The 25,045-nt window shown below is 43.4% G+C and overlaps 2 long non-coding RNA genes across 6 annotated transcripts in view; one reads left to right on the top strand and one right to left on the bottom strand.

Moving 5' to 3' along the window:
• LOC308585603 overlaps nt 1-25,045 on the top strand; it is a 51,066-nt gene that overhangs the window by 21,754 nt on the left and 4,267 nt on the right. Inside the window, exons 4-5 of one of the 4 annotated variants that reach the window (XR_014007523.1) lie at nt 2,817-2,941; nt 24,838-24,925. This is a non-coding gene — a long non-coding RNA (uncharacterized lncRNA). Of the gene's footprint in view, nt 1-2,816; nt 2,942-5,219; nt 5,235-24,837; nt 25,018-25,045 lie in introns of those variants that run through there. The other 3 variants (XR_014007525.1, XR_014007526.1, XR_014007524.1) reach the window with 3 other exon arrangements.
• Nucleotides 4,271-20,731, bottom strand: LOC308585600. Of its 2 annotated transcripts, XR_014007519.1 has the most exons (4): nt 20,012-20,731; nt 14,343-14,410; nt 13,208-13,280; nt 4,271-4,385 (listed from the first exon to the last, which is right to left on the bottom strand). It is a non-coding gene; the product is annotated as an uncharacterized lncRNA (long non-coding RNA). The 2 variants fall into 2 exon arrangements; XR_014007520.1 differs by lacking the exon at nt 4,271-4,385 and having other exon boundaries at nt 12,711-13,280.

Here is a 25,045-nt window from a genome sequence, read left to right as displayed (position 1 = left end):
GAAGTGAAGGGCAGATGGGGCTTGTCAACCTGGGAAAGTAGCCCACCTAGAAGAAGGAAAACTGATCCAGAGGCGGAGCTAGCTGCACCTGTCACCCGGAGCGGCACACATGCTGTGCACTGGGGGGCAGGACTAGCCACCCACGGGGGTGCCCCACCACCGAGTGTCCCGGGGGGGTGCGGCAGTGGTGAGCATCCCAGAGGGGCGCCGCGCATGGCAATGTCATCCACCCTCAGGGATGACATCCAGGGCGGACTGCCCCCCCTTTCTCCGCCAGTGCTCAGATCCTAACTGGTGCATTGTGGGATATCTTTGGGGGAAGAAAAGACTAAGGGGTTAATTCTAACCAATTCTGGAGCAGAGTCCCTAAAATTGTTGGATGTTGCTTTGTACATCTCCTTCCAGCAACTGCTGCAGCCAACCTGGTGTCACATGTATTGCTCTGCTTTCCTTTGGCCCACATCAGTGAGGGTCTTCTCATCGAAGCAGCCCAGGCCTCCATACACACTGACCAAACTTGCTAACACAGCAGTTTGATTTCACACTGAAATGTCTTGAATGTCTTGAGGGACATTCCATTGTCCCTCAAGACAGACAGAAACCATCTCTCTCTCTCTCAAATTTCAAGTAGAAATATGAGTAAAAATCACACCCATAGCTCATACAATTTGGACACCTGTTACACACTCACACATTACAGGTTAACAGATGTCAAACAGTTCCCAGTGATCACCATGAGAGAAATACACCTTCATAGTGAACCATGGTCTTATCGACATCATAAAAAACCCTCCAGCTACTTTTCACACAGAATTAATTACTATAAAACTGAGCAACCACATTTTAGAAGAGCCCTAAAGTGATTTCCAAAATTTAATTAGGACAAACATTTCCCCCCTTACATCAGTATCACTTTATAATAAATGCAATCATTATTAATTCCTTCAGCATTGGCAGTAATAATGTTAATCATGACAAACTCTTTGGATAGTAATGCGTTTGTAATATTTTGTTCTAGTGCCTGTTAATGCTGATGTTAAATTAATTTATAAAAATATTGTATATGTATGACATGACATGTTGCAGTCTCAATAATGATGCTTGATAACAATTATGTGAGCTTCAAAACACACACACACACACACACACACACACACACACACACACACACACACCATGAGCTACTGATTCATAACAATTCTAAGGAAATATGTAACGTATAATACATTTATCACACAATGCTTTCTCAAATGCTGCTGTCACACAGTGACTAGGGACGGGTTTTAGAAGCCTAAAATCATACCCACCCACACCCCAAACTGGTAGTTAAATTTTTGCAAACCACATGATCCAGTTTTAGCCCACATCTGCAGTGTAAGTGGGTGTACAGAAGGATTAGGCAACTGTGGCTAAGAATGCTTTATATTGTAATAACTTCAGTTCAATATTTCAAAACTTGGGCTCTTGTCCTTGCTTTTCAAAGCTAGTTTTACACCTGAGATATTGCCTTATGGTTGTTGCAAAATCACATGCCCATGTAACTTACAAGCTACATGTACTGGAATAATTTCATTATGAGGGAGATAATTATTGGGGTGTCCTCCCGCAGACATATGCAAGCTGATAGGGAACACTCATCTGTACAAAAATGCTGTCTGTTATAGAGGCACTATTCCCAGGCCCACAATGAATATTCAGGAGAGTTTTGCCTTAAAGGCAAGGATTCAACCATTTGATTATGTATTAATGTAGTGAATCCTCTCCACAAAAAGATTACAACCTGAGTATTGGAATAGGTTTTCTGAGAATTGCCAACAAATAGGATGGGTGTTGTGCATTAATTAACATCTAAATGGTTTCAGGTTTTATACTTGAATATCGGCATGCAAGTATTAGCATTTAAATTGTTAGGAAATAAACTTCTGCTTGGGATCAGAATTTTATTAATGCGTTTATTAACTGGTGGTTAAAAATGTACTAAGCGCTATCAAAACTGTTTGCTTTTTAAGGTCAAGTGGAACAGTTCACTATCTCCGGGGCTCTGTTATGAGGAAGTCTCAAGTTCTTTGGTATCTCACCAGAGGTACCCTGAAAGTCCTTCCACTAATGGTTCATCTGTAGGAGAATAGGGCTCCCCTGTCAACTCTCAGCACCCTTAGGTAAAGGTAAAGGGACCCCTGACTATTAGGTCCAGTCGTGACCAACTCTGGGGTTGCATTGCTCATCTCGCTTTATTGGCGGAGGGAGCCAGCGGACAGCTTCCGGGTCATGTGGCCAGCATGACTAAGCCGCTTCTGGTGAACCAGAGCAATGCACGGAAATGCCGTTTACCTTCCCACTGGAGCAGTACCTATTTATCTACTTGCACTTTGACGTGCTTTCGAACTGCTAGGTTGGCAGGAGCAGGGACTGAGCAACGGAAGCTCACCCCGTCACGGGGATTCAAACCGCCGACCTTCCGATCAGCAAGTCCTAGGCTCTGTGGTTTAACCCACAGCGCCACCCGCGTCCCTTACCAAACTACAATTCCCAGGATGCTTTGGGGAAATCGTGGATGTTTAAAGTGTTCTGGCTTTAAATGTATAGTGCAGATAAGGCCCAGGGTTTTTGTTATTTTTATTCTAGTTAACTTTTAACTGAGAAACAGTAATGAAGAATAGGCAGATTCGTAGTTCTGAAATTTCCTCTTCTCTCATAACTTTGCTTATTTGTTTGCTGCTATTGCTCTTTCTATTCTTTACCTTTCTTAATGTGAGAAGGGTCGCGTTGAGGCCTTACGTAGTGCCTTGTGATTTTTGTACCGTTTTTGTGCATAGGAGAGAAGGATGGGTTTTTCATCAGCGTCCGTTTTCCATCTAAACTTACCAGCGAGTCAACAGATTGCTGTCCAACATGAGTGTTAACTTCCAAGGCGAGTCCAGACGGCAAGAAGCAACACTCAGTAAGACGATGCCAACATTCCTTTTAACTTCAAAGCAAATTCCAAGTAACAAAAGGATGAAGCGCGGGATTGTTAGCTACTTAAATATTCATTTTCCTTCATAAGCAGCTTGCAGGGGCAGAGAGGGAGAGGGAGACAGACTTTGGATCCAAGTCTTAAGCAAGACCCCGATTCACCGCTGAAATTCTGCCTTCAGACTGATGCAGCTATTTGTAAATTCAAAGCCAGCTGTAGATAATCTTCTAGGACACAGATCCAAGGATGGAGAAACCTTTCGGAATTGGGGTGTGGGGGGCGAGAACAGCAAGGAATTCGCCCAGTTTGGAAATCCCCTAACCATTACAAGCCAGGCACAACCCCTCTTGACATTTCACCTTGGCTTGTAATGCTTGGCCCCAGCCCTCTCATCGGGCAGCTTTCCTCCTTTCCAGCTTTCTCATACTTTCCAAAACATACCAAGTTAAGGGGGGAAAGGGGGGAAGCAGCTATGGGGAAAGCTGAACTACCAAAGGCTGCTCTAAGCTGTCCCAGATTCTATTGTTACATGCCACCCCAATGTCCACAGCAGTGCGAGGTTCCAGGGAGTTCCAGGTGCTTGCCCAGGGTTTGTGATTCCTTTTGGAAAAATGAGACACAGCAGGGACTGTGGTGTCTTTAGGATATACAGTGGTACCTTGGGTTACATACGCTTCAGGTTACAGACTCCGCTAACCCAGAAATAGTGCTTCAGGTTAAGAACTTTGCTTCAGGATGAGAACAGAAATTGTGCTCCGGCGGTGCAGCGGCAGCAGGAGGCCCCATTAGCTAAAGTGGTGCTTCAGGTTAAGAACAGTTTCAGGTTAAGAACGGACCTCCGGAACGAATTAAGTACTTAACCCGAGGTACCACTGTATATCATTTACATACAGATATAGACAACCTGATCCTACAATGAAGGTTTACACAGCATCAACACCCCAGATTCGCTGCAGATTGGTGCAGATCAGTTTTTGCAAAGCTCTTTTGGTTGCCCTCCATCCCAACTTGTAAACTTGGAAAAGTATGGGAAAGGGAGGAGAGGAGAGAAACTGGCAGTCAGACGAGCTTCCCCGGGCTGGGTTTTTCTAAGCCCAGCCAATTCAGAATGGATATGGGTGAGTTTCACTGCTCTCTATGGTTGCAGAAAGATAAATGCTGTATCAAATGCAAAGTTTGAAATTTTGTTCTATTTTCACTTTTATGAATTATTCAGTAGCATTGGTGTTGTTGTTGTTTTTTAAAAAAAATGCAAAGCAGCAATTTATCCCTGGAAATGGATAGGACTCAACAAAGGAGTGTGTGAGAGATTAATACAGGAGGTTATTCATTTATTTACATGTTGGTCTCACTTTTCCATCACAGAAGTGGTCCTCGGAGCAGCTTACAATCACAGTCAGGAAATTTACATAATAGAACCAAATGTAATCTGTCAATAAAAAAGTTCAAAAATCTACATAATGCAGAAATAACCAGAGACTATAAAACCAGATGGAGAATCATTAAACATGTTAAGCAAGATGTAAGAGGGTTATCCCAAAAACCTTAGGAGAGAATCTTCTCATTTTCAGTCACCCTTATGTGCCTTTAAGTGACATCACCATATGGCCACATGATTTGACTACTTAATGTGATGTCATCCCATTCAGTATTGTTGGAGTACTCTGATTTGACAGAATCATGCATGGGACTAATTCAGGAAGGAGTTAAAAGCAGAAACTGGGAAACTTAATATGCTGAACCTACAGTTGCCAGCAAAACGGGATTATTTGTATAGTCTAAGTGTTTCTAGGGAGAAAGATTTACCTCGTGAAAGCTCATTTTTTAATGCCACAAATAAAAAGAGAATATTTGACACAGCTGTATGTATGAACATTCCATCTAATATTTAAACAAAACACTTTTCTCACACAATATTCAGAGATAAGGGTAGACGCTGATGAGATCAGGAAGCACTACTGTGATCAATTTTGTGTTTACAAACTCTAAATGTTTAGGTATGGACTGTGAATGGTGTGTTCAAGCAGTGTGAGTGGTTGTTTAAACAGAGGAGCATGAAGGAGGAATTACCTGCAAAAACATAGTTCCAGGATTTTAAAAATCATTATCGGACTCAACTAGCTTTGGTTTTCAGAGTGACAAGAAATAAGACATTATTATTTCTACAATTGCATTTCCCATTATGGTATGATCTTGTTGTCTGCACACTTAGCTTGTGCGATTTCAGCTATATGTGGTTTAAGGCCTGCTATTCCACCAATAGTGCCTCCGAAAATTTTTACACACCACTTGGGAAGACAGGCGAACTAATGCCAGTATACTGGAAGAAGCAAAGATCGCTAGTGTCAAAGCAATGATTCTTCAACATCAACTTCATTGGACTGGTCATGTTGTTTGGATGCCTGATTATCGTCTTCCAAAGCAACTACTCTATTCTGAACTTAAAAATGGAAAGCGTAATGCTGGTGGTCAACAAAAGAGGCTTAAAAACTCTCTCAAGGCAAATCTTTAAAAATGTAGTATAAACACAGACAACTGGGAAACACTGGCCTGCGAGCACTCCAGTTGGAGAACAGCCTTTATCAAAGGTGTCATGGGTTTTGAAGATGCTCAAACTCAGGATGAAAGGGAAAAACACGTTAAGAGGAAGGCACACTTGGCAAACCCTCACCGTGATCAGCTCCTGCCCGGAAACCTATGTCCCCACTGTGGAAAGACGTGTGGATCCAGAATTGGCATCCACAGTCACTTACGGACTCACTGTTAAGACCGTGTTTATGGAAGACAATTTTACTCGGCTACAAGTTTTCGCCAAAGAAGGAGAAAGTTGAATTCCCACAAGTTAAATGCAGAGCCGCAGCATGGAGAGGACCTTTCTTGGGAAGCAGGACTGAGAAATTAAAAGAAGAAGAAGAGGAGTTTGGATTTGATATCCCGCTTTATCACTACCTGAAGGAGTCTCAAAGCGGCTAACATTCTCCTTTCCCTTCCTCCCCCACAGCAAACACCCTGTGAGGTGAGTGGGGCTGAGAGACTTCAAAGAAGTGTGACTAGCCCAAGGTCACCCAGCAGCTGCATGTGGAGGAGCGGGGACGCGAACCCGGTTCACCAGATTACGAGTCTACCGCTCTTAACCACTACAAGCTCTTTCTGTACCAGATTGTCCTGGCACAAAAAAGAGCTTCTAAGCTCTCTGCCTTGCTTCCCAAGAAAGGTCTGGGGGGCTTCCATGAGATCTCACAGGAATTTGAATGACCCTGTGAGATCTCGCGAGAGCATCTGAGATTTTCAGAGCTGGCACACCAGTTCCCAAAGCCTAGATGCGCTCACATGGTGGTTCCTTTCCAAGTATTTGAGTATTTTTGCATATACACAGAACCCTTGGAACAGAACCCTTGCATAAGGCACGACTGTACTGTATTTTTAAAGCAGACTTATAACCATATGGCTTATAATAATTATTATTATTTAAGTAGAATTACCTTTATTTGGCTCATGGCAATTTGTTTGAGCAGGCAGTTCTGCCTTCGCAAATGATATGGGCATACTTTGTCCATCACTGGATTTTTCTATTTGTTGTGGACAGACTTCCAGTAATATGAACAAACTATACAAAACATACACGTGCAGAAGGTTCAGTGAAAGAGGCTAATCAAGATGTTTGTACGACATTGGGCTAGCCAGATTGGATGACCTGCTTTTAAATTATTAGGCAACCACAACAGTTTTGCAACTGCAAAAGAGTTTCTCTTTTGGGGAAGAGGGCAGAATAACACTTCTGTGGTTGGGATGTTACAGAACGTTCATATTTTGGGAGTTCTGCTCATAATGCACAGTAAATGTAAAGCCTGTCCATATTCTTTATTGCCGTGAATTATTTCTCATAAGGATAATATCCCAGTGGAACACAGTAAATGTCACATAAATATGAAGCTGTTTCATGTTATGTATATAATTGTCAAATTGCACGCACGTATCCTGTACATTTCCAATACGTAAACATTTGATTAGAAAAAAGAAAATCCATAATGTTATGCAGTTTAGAGTGGCATTTTTTCTCCCGCACTTGTAATGTTTTACTTTTTGGCTGCATATTTTTAAAAATAAGCTTAGCTCTGTCGTTTTTAGAGGACTTTCTAGCGCCATGGTTTTTAGGAGCTTGTTTAGTGGCTGCCATGGCAACCGTTACCAACTGTTATGATTAGGAAAGATGATATCTTTGGAGATGATTTGGAGAAATTGTGAGGCATGAAAGACTCAGATGCATGGAGTCTCCAAATTCATGATTAGATTATCTGCTAAATCCAGGGGTAATCTTTCCAAGCCTGTCTCAGGAGACCAATATTATGGTTTTATTAAAATGCCTACATCTGAGCTGCCTTCACTGCCAGTTTGCAAACATTTTCGTATACATACAATACTATATTATATTAATCTACTACAACTAATAATAATAATAATAGTAATGTTACATATAAATTATTTTATGATGATGATGATGATGATTTATTGACTTTATATACCACTCTATACCCGGAAGTCTCAGGGTAGTTCACAGAACAAAATCAAAATATAAAACCACAAAATATATAATCAAAATAAAAACAACAACCCACTAACCCCCTCCCCCCAAAAACCCACATTTTATAAGGCCATAGGATGTGAATCAAATCAACCAAAGGCCTGGTTAAAAAGGAATGCTTTTGCCTGGTGCCTAAAAGTGTATAATGAAGGTGCCAGGCGAACTTCCATGGGGAGACCATTCCACCGATGGGGAGGCACTCCAGAGAAGGCCCATTCTCTTGTTGCCATCCTCTGGACCTCTCGAGGAGGGGGCACATGAAGAAGGGCCTCAGAAGTTGATCTGAGGGTCCAGGTAGGTCCATATGGAAAGAGGCAGTCCTTGAGGTATTGCTGTCCTGAGCCATTTAAGGCTTTATAGGTTAAAACCAGCACTTTGAATTGGGCTCGGAAATTGGTAGCCAGTGCATTCAGACCAGGATCGGTGTAATACGCTCAAACCATCTTGCTCCAGTGAGCAACCTGGCCGCTGAATTCTGCACTAGCTGAAGTTTCCAAACCGTCTTCAGAGGCAGTCCTACGTATAATGCATTGCAGTCATCTAACCTTGAGGTTACCAGAGCATAAAAGGTAAAGGGACCCCTGACCTTTAGGTCCAGTCGCGGATGACTCTGGGGTTGTGGCGCTCACCTTGCTTTACTGGCCGAGGGAGCCGGCGTACAGCTTCTGGGTCATGTGGCCAGCATGACTAAGCCGCTTCTGGTGAACCAGAGCAGCGCATGGAAACACCATTTACCTTCCCACCAGAGCGGTACCTATTTATCTACTTGCACTTTGACGTGCTTTCGAACTGCTAGGTTGGCAGAAACAGGGTCCGAGCAATGGGAGCTCACCCCGCCATGGGGATTCGAACCGCCGACTTTCTGATCAGCAAGTCCTAGGCTCTGTGGTTTAGACCACAGTGTCACCCGCATCCCAGAGCATAGACAACAGTAATTAGGCTATCCCTGTCCAAATAGGTGTGTAGCTGGGCCACCAGCTGAAGCTGATGGAAGGCACTCCGAGCCACTGAGGCCACCTGAGCTCAAGCGACAGCAAAGGATCCAGGAGTACCCCCAAGCTACAAACCTGCTCCTTCAGAGGAAATGTAACCCCATCAAGAGCAGGCAATCTCCCACCCATATCATCTAGGGAACCACCCGCTAACATTGCCTCAGTCCTATCTGGATTGAGATTCAGTTTGTTGGCTCTCATCCAATCTATTACCAAGTCTATTACTGGTCCAGCACTTCCACTGACTCACCTGAAGATGTAAAGGAGAAATAGAGCTGAATATCATCAGCATACTGCTGACAACGTACTCCGGATAACCCCACCCCTAGTGGTTTCATGTAGATGTTTAAAAATGTGGGGGATAGGATTGAGCCCTGTGGAACCCCACATTGAAGGTTCCACGGGGCTGAAAAGCATTCCCCAAGCAATACCCTTTGGGAATGACCATCCAAGTAGGACTGGAACCACTGCAAAGCGGTGCCACCCACCCTTAGCTCAGACAGTCGCTCCAGAAGGATACCATAGCCGATGGTATCAAAAGCTGCTGAGAGGTCGAGAAGAATTAGCAGGGACATATTTGCCTTGTCTCTCTCTTGACAGAGGTCATCGTACAGGGCAACCAAAACAGTTAATGTGCCAAAACCGGGCCTAAACCCCGATTGAAATGGATCCAGAAAATCAGTTTCTTACAAAAGTGCCTGGATCTGGTGTGCAGCCACTCACTCCAGAACTTTGCTCAGAAAAGGGAGATTAGCAACTGGCCAGTAGTTAGTTAGGTTTTCTGAATCCATGGAAGGATTCTTAAGGAGTGGTTTTTACCACTGCCTTCTTCAAACAGGCAGCGACCACCCCCTTTCATAAAGAGGCACCGATCACCTCCCTGGCCCATCAAGGAGGCAATTTTCATAAGGTTCTAAAAATAACATCATTTTCAATTATCCCCACCCCCAGCCAGATACTCAAAGATCCACAAATGTTTGTGGGAGAGACAAATGGAGAGTGGGAAAATCAAATCCAGGAATGTATCTGTGCAAATATATTCTTTTTTAAGTCTCTCATTTTTTCATTATTATTTTTTAAATATTCACCAGAGGACAACCTGAGCTTAGGATGGGAGATAAATTCATTTGACTGGCATTTTAATTTGAACCTGCCTAATCCTTCTTGATCTAAAACATTAATCAAAGTGCAGCTGATCTTCAAAATTCTCACTTCTCTGAATTTTGTGATGTAGTTCTCCATCCAAAAAAAGAACACAAAAATGTGTGTAGTAATGGGAAGTGTGCCCAAATCTGTATATTGCTAAGCAGTTATGTAGAAAAATTCATCAAAAGGAAACTCAGAAGGGAGGGATTTGAGGAAGTCAACCAAGATGTTTAAAAGGTTGTTTTTGTGAAGAATTAAGTTTGTTGTTGTTGTTTATCTGTTTATTGTTCCCCCTTTTTCTGTCTTCTTTTTTCTTTTTCTTTTTCTGTTTTTGTGTATCATTTTGCTTTATGGTTTGTGTTATCACTGTGGAAAATTTAATAAAATTTGTTTTTAAAAAAAGAAAAAAGAAAAATGCATCAAAGCAGGACACCACCCAAGGAGTTTAACTTGAGCAGGGTCAGACATGGTTTAGAATTACGAGCCTCAGAAACAGTTTGAGCATGCACAAGGTGCAAAACCTTTTTTAAAAAAATCACCTCAATCATCCTCATCCATTAAAAAAATGGTAGGAGTAAAAAAAGAAAAAGAAATAAATGGTTTTTCCAACCTGGACACAGATGGGTAGAAGCTCCTGGCCACAGAAATACTTTTGGGCTGAGATTGGCTGAGTGCTCCAGAGACGTTATTGGCCAGAGAATGGGTGATTGACATAAATGTCTCCCTGAGCCTCTCTAAATTCACTTGTTCAACAACGGCTGTAATGGTTGCCAATTTGTTTCCAGGCACAATTCATAGAATCATACATAGAGTTGTAGAGTTGGAAGGGCTCCCAAAGGCCATCTAGTCTAACCCTCTGAAATGAAGGGATCTTTTGCCCAAGGTGGGGCAAAAACCCACAACCCTGAGATTAAGACTTTCAAGCTCTACTGACTGAGCTATCCAGCTATGCTTATTTGAAAAAATCCTATTTTGCTTGGATCCAGGATATTTGAAGGACCAGAATGCCTGCTCCATATTATGGAAGCCTTCTTCTGCATCCTGTGTGTGTCAGTTTCACAATTTATTGAGAGAAGGAAAGGCCCTCTTTGTGGAGGAATCCGGATACAGCCTAATGCCAATATTTCTACCCATGTTTACAAGACTGAAGCAAGCTCCAATGCTCGCCGTGGGATTTACTCCCTTCTGCATAGGTTTGCAATCAAATACTTTATTCAGGAGAAATTCCTATCCAAATTAAAGCGTTTCAACCCCCAATCAAAAGTGTGAAATATTCAGAGCACTATTCATTAATTCCCACCAGGCCATTCAGATATATTAGGCTGCAAGGATTCTTTTCCCCCCTTTACTGTCAGAAAAGCAAAATCAGATGAGGAAAAATGTGGTTTAGTGTTACTTGCAAAAGATCCAGAATAATGGTTGAATCGTGCCTGTTCTTGTCTTCTCTTGCACAATTGTTCCTCGCATATCAAGTGCATCTCTTCCTTCCTCCCCTTCCCCATACCATTTATTTCCAGGAACCTCTAATGAAGTACATCTTGAGTTTCCTTTTCATGGCTAATGAGGAGACAACAAGAATTTGACTAATACTAGTACAATTACTGAAGCAGTGAAGCGTGCATCCCTGATTAGATGTGATAATTTGCAAGGCTGGGCTCTTCACATTAAGTTTGCAAACAGTTTAAAAATCGCTTCCCCCTATTTATCCAGCTAATCTCTGTTAATGACTCCCAACCCCAAAAAGGAAAGAGAAAATGTCTTTAAAATCCTATATTTCATTCAGGAAACTTGCAAATGGAGCAGAAGTGGAACTTGTGGGAAATCTATTTCTGAGGATTTTCCAGTGAAGGGACACAGCTGGCTTTTCACCAGGCTTCAATATTCATAACCGCTTGAAAACAACAGACATGCTCCCAGACACAAGCACATGGGTGTGCACAAATGCTCTTACATTAATCTTCTTCTGGTTGTAAAAATTACTTTATTAAATGGATATTGAGATGCCCCCAATTACAACGTCTTTGTGTAAAATCAGATGTACCTGACATTGACTCCAGTTCAATGTAAAAAATATATATGAAAAGATTATTGTCTGTAGAACAGGAGTTCAATTTTGTGAGGTGTCAGCTGGGATCTGTGAAGATCCTTGATGATAATTCTATGGGGTCTCTCAATCTCCTAATCTTTAACTAACAGGGATGCAGTGGTGCTGTGGTCTCAACCACCGAGCCTCTTGGACTTCCCGATCATAAGGTCAGCAGTTTGAATCTGCGCAATGGGCTGAGCTCCCTTTACTCTGTCCCAGCTTCTGCCAACCTAGCAGTTTGAAAGCATACCAGCGTGAGTAGATAAATATTATTATTATTTATTGAATTTATATACCGCCCTATACCCGAGGGCGCCACTGTCGCAGGATAGTAAACAATGTTTCTGTGCACTCTAGCTTTCATCACAGTGTCCTTTTACACCAGAAGCAGTTTAGTCATGCTGGCCACGTGACCCAGAAAGCTGTCTGTGGACAAACGCCGGCTCCCTTGGCCTGAAAGTGGAAATGAGTGCCACACCCCATAGTTGAATTTGACTGGACTTAACCATCCAGGGGTCTTTTCCTTTTTATCTAGTCTGTAACTCACGTATATTTTTCCTTCCAGCTGGCTGGGAAAACGAACACTGAATGGTTAACACCTTATCTTAACTTCTGCATAAAGATAAAGTGCTTATTGTGTCAATAAATGAGAATTTTTATCATATCAAAGACATTTAGACCCTCAGTACTGCAGGTATGCAGTGTTTCATTCCCTCCATTCATGTCTCACTCATCCTGCTACCCTTTTAGTAATACCTTCGTTTAAAAAGCGGGGGACATGTGACTTTCAAACACCATTGAACAACCTGCCTCTTTTTGTAGAAAAATACATGGTGTGTGAAGTGGCATAGGTCAGGGAGAAAGTTGTGCATATTTTAATATTCATTTGATGTCAAAATACAGCAGGGGGTGGAATCTTCTTTATTGACATTGAAGCCAACATTTATTGACCACTTGCTTTGATCTCCTGCAAAACAAAACCCAAAAACATTTTTTTAAAAACTTACCGGTAATATATAGCCTGCATAGAAAACAAGGTGCATATTTGACAGGCAAGTGTGATACTGTTCCTCCCTGCCTCCCCCTCAGTCTGTCTGCATCTTCATGAGACAGGAGATTTTCTTTTCTTTTCCATGACAACTTTGCAAGACTGACAGATACCATTTTCAGATCTTACTTGCTTTTCTTCAGAGGCAACGTGTATGCTTTCAACAGTCACTCAGATCTGAAACAGGTAATTCACTCTCGTACCTGCCAGGGAGGCCTTTGAAGCCTCAGGCAATGATTTGTGTCAGATTTCAAACACTAAAGCAGGATCAGATTTTGATGGTTGTGACTTGGGACATGATCTTACCAACATGTCTGGGTACATGGGCATATCGGGGCTTCTCTTAACCGCTTGGCTACAATAGCCACTTTTGCCGCCTCCCTTTCTGTTAACTGACCTTGCTCCTCTGTCGTTAGCAGCAACGGGTCAGCATTTAGCTGAGCAAAGACTTCACTGGCATGGAAATAAAGCTGAAGAGAAAATATAATTTGTGTAATTTCTTCATTGCAGGATGCCATTGAGAGTACGGACATTGGAGCCAGAATATGCTGATTGCGGCAATCATAGCAACCGCTGGTGCTATTTTTTCTTAAAAAAGAGGTGCCAGAACTCACCATGAACACCTCCCTTGTTGTCTTAGAATGGCAATGGTGCCCACCTGAGAGGTGCCAGAACTGAGTTCAACCACACAATCACTTGGTTCCCTTCAGGTACTGGTCCCAGAGCCAGTTTCTGAGGGAAACAGGGTAGGTCACGGTAGCAGGCCATGTGGTAGGGCAGTGGCCTTCACGTCATCTCTTGGCAGTGGAGTTGTTGCTGCTTCTCCAGGGAGTTAGGGGACTGCACCTCAACACTACCCTTCTCAATTAGCAAAGAATTACATCTGTTCCCTAAAAGTCGATGGGTAGATCACTGGGGAAGCTGAGCTATAGGAGAGATCTCGAGGGAAAGAATCCTATCATTGCTGCCTGGACAGGAAAAACTAGGAAGACGAGACGCATGAGCCACATCAACGGAATGGAATCCTAGCATTGCTGCTAGGTATGAGATGTGCAAGGAAGAGATGTCAACAGAAGAAAGGAAAAATTGGTATGGGGTGATCCTTGTTTCAAGCACGAGTTTGACACTCTTCCTCTCAGCTGTGCAGGGCAAGGAAGGCACTTCTGCAATCCTTCCTTTAGGAAAGGGATGGGGAATCTGTGGTCCTCCAAATATTGATGGACTACATCTCCATCATCCCTTGCCATTGGCAATATTGGCTGGGGCAAATCAAAGGAGGAGCCCAACAACATCTGTTTGGTCTCCCTGACATGGTCTTCTTCGAGTTTCTAAGAAGAAGGGGGAAAAAGCCAGACTGCTTTCCACTCGGTTAATGTGTAGCCTTACTTAAAATAACACTGAAACAACCAAGCCACAAAGGGGAGGGGAGGCATAGTATTGCCCCACAAAATCACGACTCCCTGGCCCCAGCCCTCTTATGTACCCATTTATGTCTATGATCTACCCAGCCCACCTGGTAGAAAGAGACCTACTGGCCAGAGCTTTTAAGCACTTTGAAGTGCCAGCATGAAGTGGCATCCTCAACCGGTTACTTTGCCCGCTGTAAGGAAGAGAGGAAAAACACTTGACGGTTACCTAGCAACTGCCAAACACCCTCCCAACCTGGAACAGCAAGGCAGCCGGTTGCCAGTGCCATGCAGATTGCAGAATGCTGTCTGGCTCATTGCCCTCCAGTGTGTAAGGAGTGCTGTTCTGCTCACACGGTGCTCCCTGCAGACCTTGCCCCCATGAACACAATGGCAAGGCCAGCTTCTTTCAAACGTTCTATGAGGGCTAGGTGTGCGCAAGTCAGGGAGTTTGCAAATTTGTGGTGGCAGGCTCTTCCTCAAATCCACACGCACTCATGGGAACATCTGTTTGCTCCACGCCGCCACTTTAATGCCCCACCCAAACCGCCCCACCACCATGTGTATTCCGTTAACTCAAATACAGAGTCTGAAAAGGGATTTCCCCTCAGGCAGAAGATCTCGAGGTGCAGCAAAGCACTCTGGGACAAAGCAGCAACAGTTACCGTGGCAAGGCTCAAGAAGTAACATTACAGATGCCCTTTCCACAAAATCAGAAATTGTGAGGGGTGGGCGTAAAGAGGGAGAGCAGGACTGCATGTACTGCAGAATCAGCACCTGCGGGCTTTACACGTCCCAGGTCTCTGCACATCTAATGGAAGCTTCCCTTCCAGGGCTAAAAGAACCCTCCCCCTTTAACGAGGAGGCCATTTTTATTGGCACCAAGGAAGGAAAAGGGCTAAAAACTCACACAACACAGTCCTGATACAGGAGTAAATATTAATACGTTAAAAAGACCCAACCCAGAACACAACTTCAAGTGATGTAGTTAGCATTGTGTCTAGTGAGGGGCCCAATGAGAGGTGATCATGCCACATGGGTCCTCCCCACAGCGCCAGATTTAGGGCAATGCAGGCAGTTGCATGGCAAGTTACCTCCCCCAATGAAATGAAGACACGGACACAATGATATAAGGTTAATGGGCGTAAATGGCCACAACTTTATTGATTACGAAAATTGAAGGTATTGGCCTTAGGCATTGGCTCCTATCGACTACCCGGCATGGTGACCGGGAAGGGTTGAACACAAACCGCGGGAGTCCTGTTGAAGTACGCCAACTAGGATCCCACGGGTGTCACCGCTCGGGGGCGTGCCGGGGGCCCTACCTCGCAAGGCTTCGGACAAGGCCACGCCCCCCGGAGTCCTCTACCGGACTACCCCTTCACATTGGGGGAAGGTGATGGCGCTTCCTTCCCCCCTCCATTTGTCTAACCATTGCCCCATGCCAATGCCTAACCGCCAATGCCGAGAAAGTTGTGACGATTGCTACGAGGTAGGCGAAAAAACCAAAAGGCAATAAATTGCGCCAACTTGGAAAAATTCCTACCAGGCCCCTTGCGGCGACCAACCGGAGTCCATAGCAAGGCCAAGTCTAGCTAATCTAAGGGTGGGAGGGATGGGAAAACCGCTCTACAGCTGGCGAGGGGGAAAAAGAGGGCGGTCCCCGGGCATGCCTGGCCCTAAATAGCCCGGGCCACGCCTCCCCCGCCCGCCGATTGGTGGGCTGGGTGGCAGACACGCCCGGGGATTCCCCCAAGTCTCGCGGGGGCAAGGGAAGCCCCCGCGGATGTGGGAGGAGGATCCTGCCCGCAACACCCTCTCCGCTGCAGGGGCGGAAAGGGCTTTGCCCCGCACAGGGCACTGAGCCAAGGGGCTGGAAATTGAGAAGATCCATCGTTGAGAAGATCCGTTTGGGGGCACCAAATTTTGACCTCGCTGAGTGTACCATATGACCAAAGATTACCAAAGTCTTCCCTGCCCCCCATGATTATAGCACAGAACAGCATTTGCATTGAATATGGTGGTTTAATTTTTCAAGGCATACTTCAGCTATTCTCATGGTGGGCTATTGCATCTTAGCACACACTTTGGAAATCCTTGATCTAACTTCTGTGTTCCTGTGCGTATCTTCCTTAGAAGACGTTCTGCTCAACAGAAAAGGGACTGGCTGTCGTTTAAGCCTGTTTGGAATCCCTGCATCAGGCACCAGCTTTTGTTTATAAAATAGGCGCAAGATTCGGTAAGAACATTTGTATCAACCATAGATAATTGCATTTGGCACATGGAAGAAGCCAGACAGTATACACTGGTGATGATATGCAATTATAGGGGATGGAATTCTTTGTGCATCTGGCGAGGAAGTTTTCTAATGTGCAGAAATTTTGACGGAGGTTGTTTGACTGAAGGCTGTTTGCAATCCAATGTGACATTCACATCAGTATATATTCCTACTGGAGTACATAAATATGCACTCCAACAAGAACACATACAGATGTGAGTAAAGGGACTGAACATTTGGAATGTTCCCTTGATTTTTCTAGGAATAGTGGCTGTTGTCTATCAGGCTTTGTTTACTTTGCCAACGGCTTGTCATGAGTTCTCACAACAAAGGTTTTAGTTATAACCAGACCCAATAAATAGCACCAATGGTGTAATGATTTATACAAGAGCTGTGGGCTTATCCTGCCTTCTTCAATGCCTTACCCACTAGCTTCTCTTGTACCTCTCTGTACCTGTCAGAATGACCTTCATTTTTTCAAAATCTGGATCGAGTTATAAAACCTACCCAACTCCACAATCTGAAGTAGGCGTTAAGGAAAAGATACAATTATCAGAAGCAAAGTCATCAGAAAGCTCCTAAGATTAGAGAAACAAATTATACATTGGTCATTGATTAAGGTTGCCATACATCCAGAATTTCCCAGACATGTTCGGTATTCAAATGGTGAAATTAACACCCGGGGGGGGGGGGGATTTCAAAAAACTGACAAAATGTTTAGGTTTTTGCCAACATTTTTTGTGTTTAAGTATCACTCTTTGCCTCTTGTGGGTGAATTCCGAAAAGCTCAACAACTTTTGTGTCCGGATTTTTACTTTTTTAATTATGGCAACCCTACCATTGATAGAAGAAGAAGCGTTTTGATTTGATACCCCGCTTTATCACTACCCGAAGGAGTCTCAAAGCGGCTTACATTCTCCTTTCCCTTCCCCACAACAAACACTCTGTGAGGTGAGTGAGGCTGAGAGACTTCAGAGAAGTGTGACTGGCCCAAGGTCACCCAGCAGCTGCATGTGGAGGAACGGAGACACGAACCCGGTTCACCAGATTACGAGTCCACTGCTCTTAACCACTACACCTCACTGGCTAAGATCAAGATTCAGAAATGAGACTTCCAGGTTGGTGCCTCCGGCAATGGCGGAATTCCTCTGATCGGGAGGAATTTGCCCCGTGGGAATTTGGGTCTGTACCACCACGGCGAAGGTGGAGACCCGTAAAAATCACAGGCGGGAGAAGCCTGTGAACGTGGGATTCGGTGGACACCTTTTGCGCCTCCCCTACTCGCGGGGAAACCCGGCTTCGGGGATCCGGAGCGATGTGGGGTGAGCGGCGAGGTGCTTCAAATTGTCTGCTTCTTCCACGGAGTGAAGCCGCATAGCTGTTGTCGGAGAGCACTGACTTTTTCCTGTGGACAATTTGACTCTAAAGTAATTACCCGTGAGTAGAGCTGAATTGGGAAGAATTGGATTTTTAAACGTTTAATCTGGCATCGAAAAGGGGAGGTTCAATACAGGAAGTCCGCCTCCCCCTTCTGTAGATAAACTGAAGCAAGGAGGCTGCAAGCTAAAGTCTTGGAAAGCCTTTTGTAAAAGACTAAATTTCCATCGGTAAAGAACTAACCCCCCCCCTTTTTGGAGACAGGAGAAGAGGGGGGGGAGTGGTGGACTGAATATGCCTGTAGGAGAGAGTTAAGAGAGTTAAAATACCGCCGCTCTGACCCTGGAAACGGGCTGCTAGCAGGATTGATGTTTTTTGGAACGTCCATTGACAGCGTTTAGAACGTTCATTGACAGGTAGCTAAACAAGAGAATACATTGTTTCTACTGTCTCCGGTTGTTTTCAAAAAAAGGAGGAAAGTAACTGAAAATTGAAACTAACTTTGGATTATTGAAACTGTGTTTAAAAGAGGACATGCTGACCAATACAAATAGAAAGTGTTTTCCCCTAGTGGAAGCTTTTGAAATTGGTTACTTTACAGGAGCTGGGCTAGGGGAATTTCCAGCTGCAAGATAAAAAATTGTGAGACTTTGGAACTGACCTTGAATCTCTTAAGTGTTATGGCAAATGGAAAGGAAAAAACAGATGGGATGTCGACAGAAGAGGCCTTAGTGGTTGCATTATTGAAAATAAACGATTCGCTGGAACAACTTCACAAGAAAACAAACGTGATAAATGTGAAAATGGATGCTGCAAATATTGAAAGTGACTTAATCATAGAAAGTTTAAATAACTTGGGACAAAAGGTGAATACCAATTCAGAAACCACCCAGAAATTGACACAGGAATCTACTCTGATACAGCAAACTGCAGATGAAGTCAGGGGGAAAACCCTTGCTGCTGAATCTAAAGCAATACAACTGGAGAGGAGAGTCCCATCCATACAAAGACAACCTGATGAACATAAGCTGACATTCGTTATGATTGAACTTAAAGAAGAACAGATGGATTTGAGGACCAGAGCCCTATCTGAACTGGAAAAGGAAAGCTTGACAGAGTTTCAGGAGGCGACAGGACTAACATCGGTTGAGAAAGAGAGGTATTTGGGGGTTAGTATGACCGCCAAAAATATGAATCTGTTTAAGGATAACTGTGAAGGATGTTGGATTGAAGAGAAGGGGGATTTGGAAATATGGACAAATCAGAAGTTGTTACTGTTGGGCCGAGTTACTGTGGTGGGGATGAGGGCTGCTGTGTTGCTGGGGATGTTGCTTTTGTTTCAAACATTGCAAGCTTTGGATGGGATGGATTGTTTCAGGAGGTGGCAGAGGGATGTTTCTAGAGTTGTTTGGCAGGGCAGGAAGCCTCGAGTAAAACGGATGCCAAAGAGGGGGGTGGACCTGCCCTGCCAGACCTCTAAATTTCGTTGTGAACCATCTGCTTTTTGCTGGTTGAGAGAATGGCTGCTCCTTGGAAGCACTGAGGTGTTGGATAATGGCAGACGAAGTTGATGGACTATATGGAATTGGCGGAAATGACTGGCAAGATCCGAGACCAGGGAGAAGAGTCGGGGGAAGAAGATTGGAAAAAGTTTAAAGACTATTTATAGAAATATTGTAAAATTAAGGAATGTTAGAAAAATGTTGGAATGAAGTTATATGGCTTTAGCATAAATGTTATAAGGAATTAAGTATAAATAGATTAATAGAAAATTAAAGGAAAAATAAGGCAAGAATGTGTTAAGATAATTATAGGATAGAAAACAGAGTAAGATGGAAAGGAATTGCTGAAACAATTAATAGAAGTGGAATACAAAAAGGGAGGTGTGAGGAGGTCGCTGGAAATAAGTGAATGAAATATAAGATATTGAAAATGTTTGAGGTGTTTTTAAATTGTTTTTGTTTGTTTTTGCTTTGTTTTGTTAGACCATGTAGCGTTTTTGTATTGTATCTGTATTGTTTTTTCTCTTTTCTTTTTTTGTTTGTAGTGTTGTGTTGAAAATGTTGAAAAAGTAATAAATATCATTTTTTAAAAAAAGATCAAGATTCAGAAATGTAAAAGAGAATGACTTGCCAGATACCTTTAAAGGTTCCAATGCAAAAACAATGTCAAAAACCAGGCAATGTGACTGCAGTCATTCAACCCATCCGTGTCTTGTCTTGTGAACACCATCTTGCTTCTGGATCCTATACCTTCCTGGAACTTTGCACCAGGCCACTGAGAGCCACTGCTACAGGCAATATAGTTGCCATTTCCTGGCTCCAAGACCTGTGGGTGTGACATCATTCTGATGCAAGAATGCAGTTCCCCATGGAAACAAAGCATTCATGCCTACAATTGGTTCCATGGTCTGGGAGTAGGCAGACATCCATTGCCTGACATTGAAACCAGAACATTCAGAATTATTTAGGCAGCTTGGCACAATAATATTCAAAATAAGTTTCATCAGTTTGTCCCAGCTCTTGAACCAATATAGATGCTGTCTGAGAGTTGAAAACAAACGGATAAAGAAAACCAGCTGCATATTGAACATGGTGATAAACTAGAGGTTCTTCTGTCAACTGGCTTACACCAGTAAAATTTCAGCCTAGAGATTATTCATGTTCGCTTGGGGAAGATAATCCAGTCCAATGCCTTTGTTTATTATGGGTCTGCCTTGAGGTGGGAAATCCCCATTCACTGGTGACTGAAGAGAGAGTGTTATTCAAGCCATGGAAAAAGTCAGTGGGTGTTCCGCCCATCTGTAAAAAAGCCCAATTCCAGCTACGTTACTTGTTTAATGGAGATCCTTAAAATTAATAGCAGGGTAAGCCCATTTGACAAGGCACTAACTAGTTGTTCTTAAAACATTTTAGTCTGTTGTGTTTTTGTGTTGATTAGCATGTGGGGAGCCGACGTAAATTGCTTGAACTCTAAAGTTAAGTCTCTTGCCTCAGAAAACCTTACAGCTTAGGAGTTTATTTTCATACTCAAACATTTAAAACAATTAACTCATTCATGGGAGAGGACTTTAAACTGAGCTCATCTGAGTTAAAATATATATATACAAGAGTGTTATTCATGAGTGCGCTTGTTTTCCCTCCAAATCGTGGGTTGCTTGAAACCAAAAGCTGAAGGAAAACATTGCTCTTAAACTTAATATGCTACTAGCCAGTGGAAGTGGGTGCAATGCCACCAGATTTATCTTCCCCTGTCATTTCAAATGCACGCCTCGCCCAGCCTATGCAACCCTTCCTGCCATTTCCATCCTGCTCTTTATTTATTTTTAAAATGTAAAGCCAGGTTTGTTTGTTTAGACAGGTAGCTTTCTGCCCTGCTCAAAATTATTATTATTATTCTGGTGTATTGGGATTTGACAGGGATGAAGAAAAACGTCAGCCATTTCTTCCCGTTGTCCTTACCTCATCTTCAGGAGAATGTTTGCAGCTGTCTCTAGCGCCATTCAAGGCAGTAATTCATCTCCAGATGCAGGCTAAGGCCTAAAAACCTGCTGACACAGACACTTGCAGTTGCTGATACCTTGACTTCTAGACAGGCATGTTTAATTTGTACAATGGCCTCAACTTAAGACCGCTATTCCCTTCTATAAAACCCCCAAGGCAAATTCATTGCAGGGTAGACTTTACCATCGGGGGCAAAAACAAACAGTAACACTCCAAAGTCCCTGCCCTGGGTTTTTCTTTTCTCTTTTCTAGGTAGCCAATTAAAACAGAGGAAGAAATGATTCATGAATTAACAAGGAGTTGACAGGGTGGGTAGGACTTGAACCAATGGCTTCAAGTTACAAGAAAGGAGAGTGCAACTAAACCAGGCCTAGGCAAACTTGGCCCTCCAGATGTTTTGAGACTACTGTTCCCATCATACCTAACTACTGCTCCTGTTAGCTAGGGATGATGGGAGTCGTAGTCCCAAAACATCTGGAGGGCCAAGTTTGCCTATGCCTGGACTAAACAAAAAGAAAACCTTTCTGACAATAAGAGCTCTCCCTCGGGAGATTGTTGACTCTTCTTCCCTGGAGGTTTTTAAGTAGACATTGGATGGACATCTGTCATGGATGCTTTAGCTGAGATCCCTGTATTGCAGGGGGTAGGATTAGATGACCCTTGGGTCCCTTCCAACTCTACAATTCTATTATTCTATGACCTGAGAGACATTTTGCTGCCTTAAGCAGAGTCCAAATGACACCTCCATGCTGCTATGGTCAACACTTTCAAAAGTCTTGCTACCCCATTCCGATACCAATTCTTGCTTTCATCTATCCCTCTCCACCATCCCCACTAATGATGCGGCCGGAAGCAGGTTGAGTCACTTGGCTGTGTTCAGTGCCAGATTTATGTATAAGCTAAACAAGCTATAGCTTAGGGCCCCACTCTCTTGGGGGCCCCCAAAAAATGTAAAGGAAAAAAACAACTGGATGTGCATTTCCAAAATATAAGATAAAAAACAAATGACTTTGATAAAATACATGTTTTGTTATGTGCAAATGGCTTTAGATACCTATTAGGTCCATAAATTACCATATAGCATATATTCAACACACAAAAAAGCGACAATTTGTTGTTGACAAAGGACAGCTGGACATATAAAGGGCCCCATTACTTTCACTCGCTTAGGGCCTCATCAAACCTAAATCCGGCCCCGGCTGTGTTACAGGGCTGGCCCTAGGAGTTATATATTTAAACATAAGTTTATGTGATGGTACATGGTGTTTCTATCCTACCTTTCATCACAGAAGATCTCAGGGCACCAAACAGCATTATAAAACACAATAAAAAGTAACCAAGAACACTCCATTAGAACAGCGGAAATAATAATTCAGTATATCACCCATTGGGACACAGGTGGCACTGTTGGTTAAACCACAGAGTCTAGGACTTGCTGATCAGAAGGTCAGCGGTTCGAATCCCTGTGACAGGGTGAGCTCCCGTTGCTCGGTCCTTGCTCCTGCCCACCTAGCAATTCGAAAGCATGTCCAAGTGCAAGTAGATAAATAGGTACCACTTCGGCGGGAAGGTAAACGGCGTTTCCATGTGCTGCTCTGGTTTACCAGAAGCGGCTTAGTCATGCTGGCCACATGACCCGGAAGCTGTAGGCCGGCTCCCTCGGCCAGTAAAGCGAGATGAGGACCGCAACCCCAGAGTCGGCCACGACTGGACCTAATGGTCAGGGGTCCCTTTACTTTACCTTTTATATCACCCATCTGTCTCGGTGTAGGCTCATACCAGTAGGCTCATACCTGAAATGGCTGATGGGGAGAGAAAGGTATTCAGCTGGTGCCAAATATCAGGAAGGAGAGCAACATCTTGCAAGGGTTCCCCAAGTGTGCACCCAACCTCCTTACGGAGGAGGAAGATACCAGTTTGTGTTGATGGCAAGGGGGGGGGAGTATAAAAGGAGAATTTCCGGATGCCGAGATCCAAGTTTGAAGCAGGTACTCTTTGGTGAGAGAACTCCAGCAAGTATTTGAAAACACAAAACATGCAGCAAAGTAAAGCATGGACACATAGGCTGTTGGACCTTTAAAATATGTCTTCCCAAGCGAGTTCCAAAATAGTGCCCTCTTCCCCCACATAGGAAAAAACCACCAGTTTAGACAGTTTGAAATGGTTTACTTACAAAGCCTTAAAAAGTCAGATTCATGTGCTTTTACATACATCAATCAGAAAAGCCACACAGGCAGTAAAACTTGGCTTAGTTCCAAAGTGGTGAAAATTTCCATATTATTGTTATCGGAATTCAAGAGAGGCTTGTTAGAGCCATGTGGTCTGAGCAGCAGCAACCAGCTCAGACCTCATATGTGGAGCTTCTCAGAAAGACGGAGGTACAACAAGAGGCTTGATTACCTCCCTCCCAAGGCGAGGGGGGAGTGACCTAGCTAAGCAGGACAGGACAGTTTACTCTATGGCATTAACCCCTTCGTGGATTAATTAGACTTAAGCATGTTGGCTATATGAGGCTGGTTATCCCACAGTTTGTTCCCTCCAAAGCAGTGTGTGTGTCTTGACTAGACACACTTAGGCTATTAAGACATGACTTAGGCTTTGTAAGCCACCTTTTGCACATGACACATGCCTCTTAAAGAGACAGGCCACTTTATAGTACTCTGTGTAAAGCAGCTATAGGTAAGCAGGCTGACATCATATTGGTCATAATACAATCAGTGTTCCATCTGCCTACCTACTCAAATTCCTGCAGCAACTTCTGCTTTTCTGAAGAGAATGGAGCAAAACACGAGCCTGTGTAAGGAAAGTGGAAACCCATCAGCAAAGGATGTTTCCAAGCACAAACATAAATGTGCTTGGAGAGACCCCGGTGTATCCTTTTAACGACTAGCTGTAACTCACTGCTTTTACTTTGACTTTAGTAAAAAAAGGGGGGTACTAAACCAGGGCAAGTGGCAGGAACAGCTGAAAACATACTTGCCCACTATCCCTACGACCACCTAAGGGCTATGAACATCTGGAACAATCTGAAACAGAGGGAAAGTGGGTGCATGCTAATGTTTTTCAGTGATGTATTCCGCTTTTTATTACCATGGAACTTTTGAGACCGGGATGTGTTCCTTCACAAACAGTGGTTGCTATATTGGAAATGGGTCACATTATTTGAGATCTGGAATGATTTGTATAATGTTAATCCAAGGGGGTTTAAACTTACTAAGTGTTCTTGGCAATGTATAAGAACCTATGAGCCATCATCTGATCTGGGATTTCTCTTTTTTCTTTTTGGGAGCATGTGGTGGCGGGGAGTTAGGAAGAGGCAGTTTTAAACCTATGGGATGCTTGGAGATCATTCCCCTGCACAGAACCGTGTTGTCAGCCACAGATCTCTTTCCAATTTCCACGCTTCAATCCTGTCTATGTTTGCCATCACATTGGCTGAGTATTTAATCTCTTTGCTCTCCAGAAAACAGCTCTTTGTCTCTGTCTGTACTGTACAATAGAAGCAAGCAGCAGGATTGGAGATGACGAAAATAACCTTAAGAAGAGCATGGGTAGGACATTACAGAAATAATGTCCCTTCTTTTCCCCCAATGATATTTTATTCAGTTTCAACATTAATACCATATATAGTCAAAAAACACAATTTCGTCTTTTCTCTTATTTTTGTCGTC

The sequence above is a fragment of the Podarcis bocagei genome, assembly GCF_964188305.1.
Source record: "Podarcis bocagei genome assembly, chromosome: 4".
NCBI classification, from domain to species: Eukaryota; Metazoa; Chordata; class Lepidosauria; order Squamata; family Lacertidae; genus Podarcis; species Podarcis bocagei.
The sequence above is the reverse complement of the archived record's forward strand: the minus strand, read 5'-3'. Positions and strand labels throughout refer to the sequence as shown.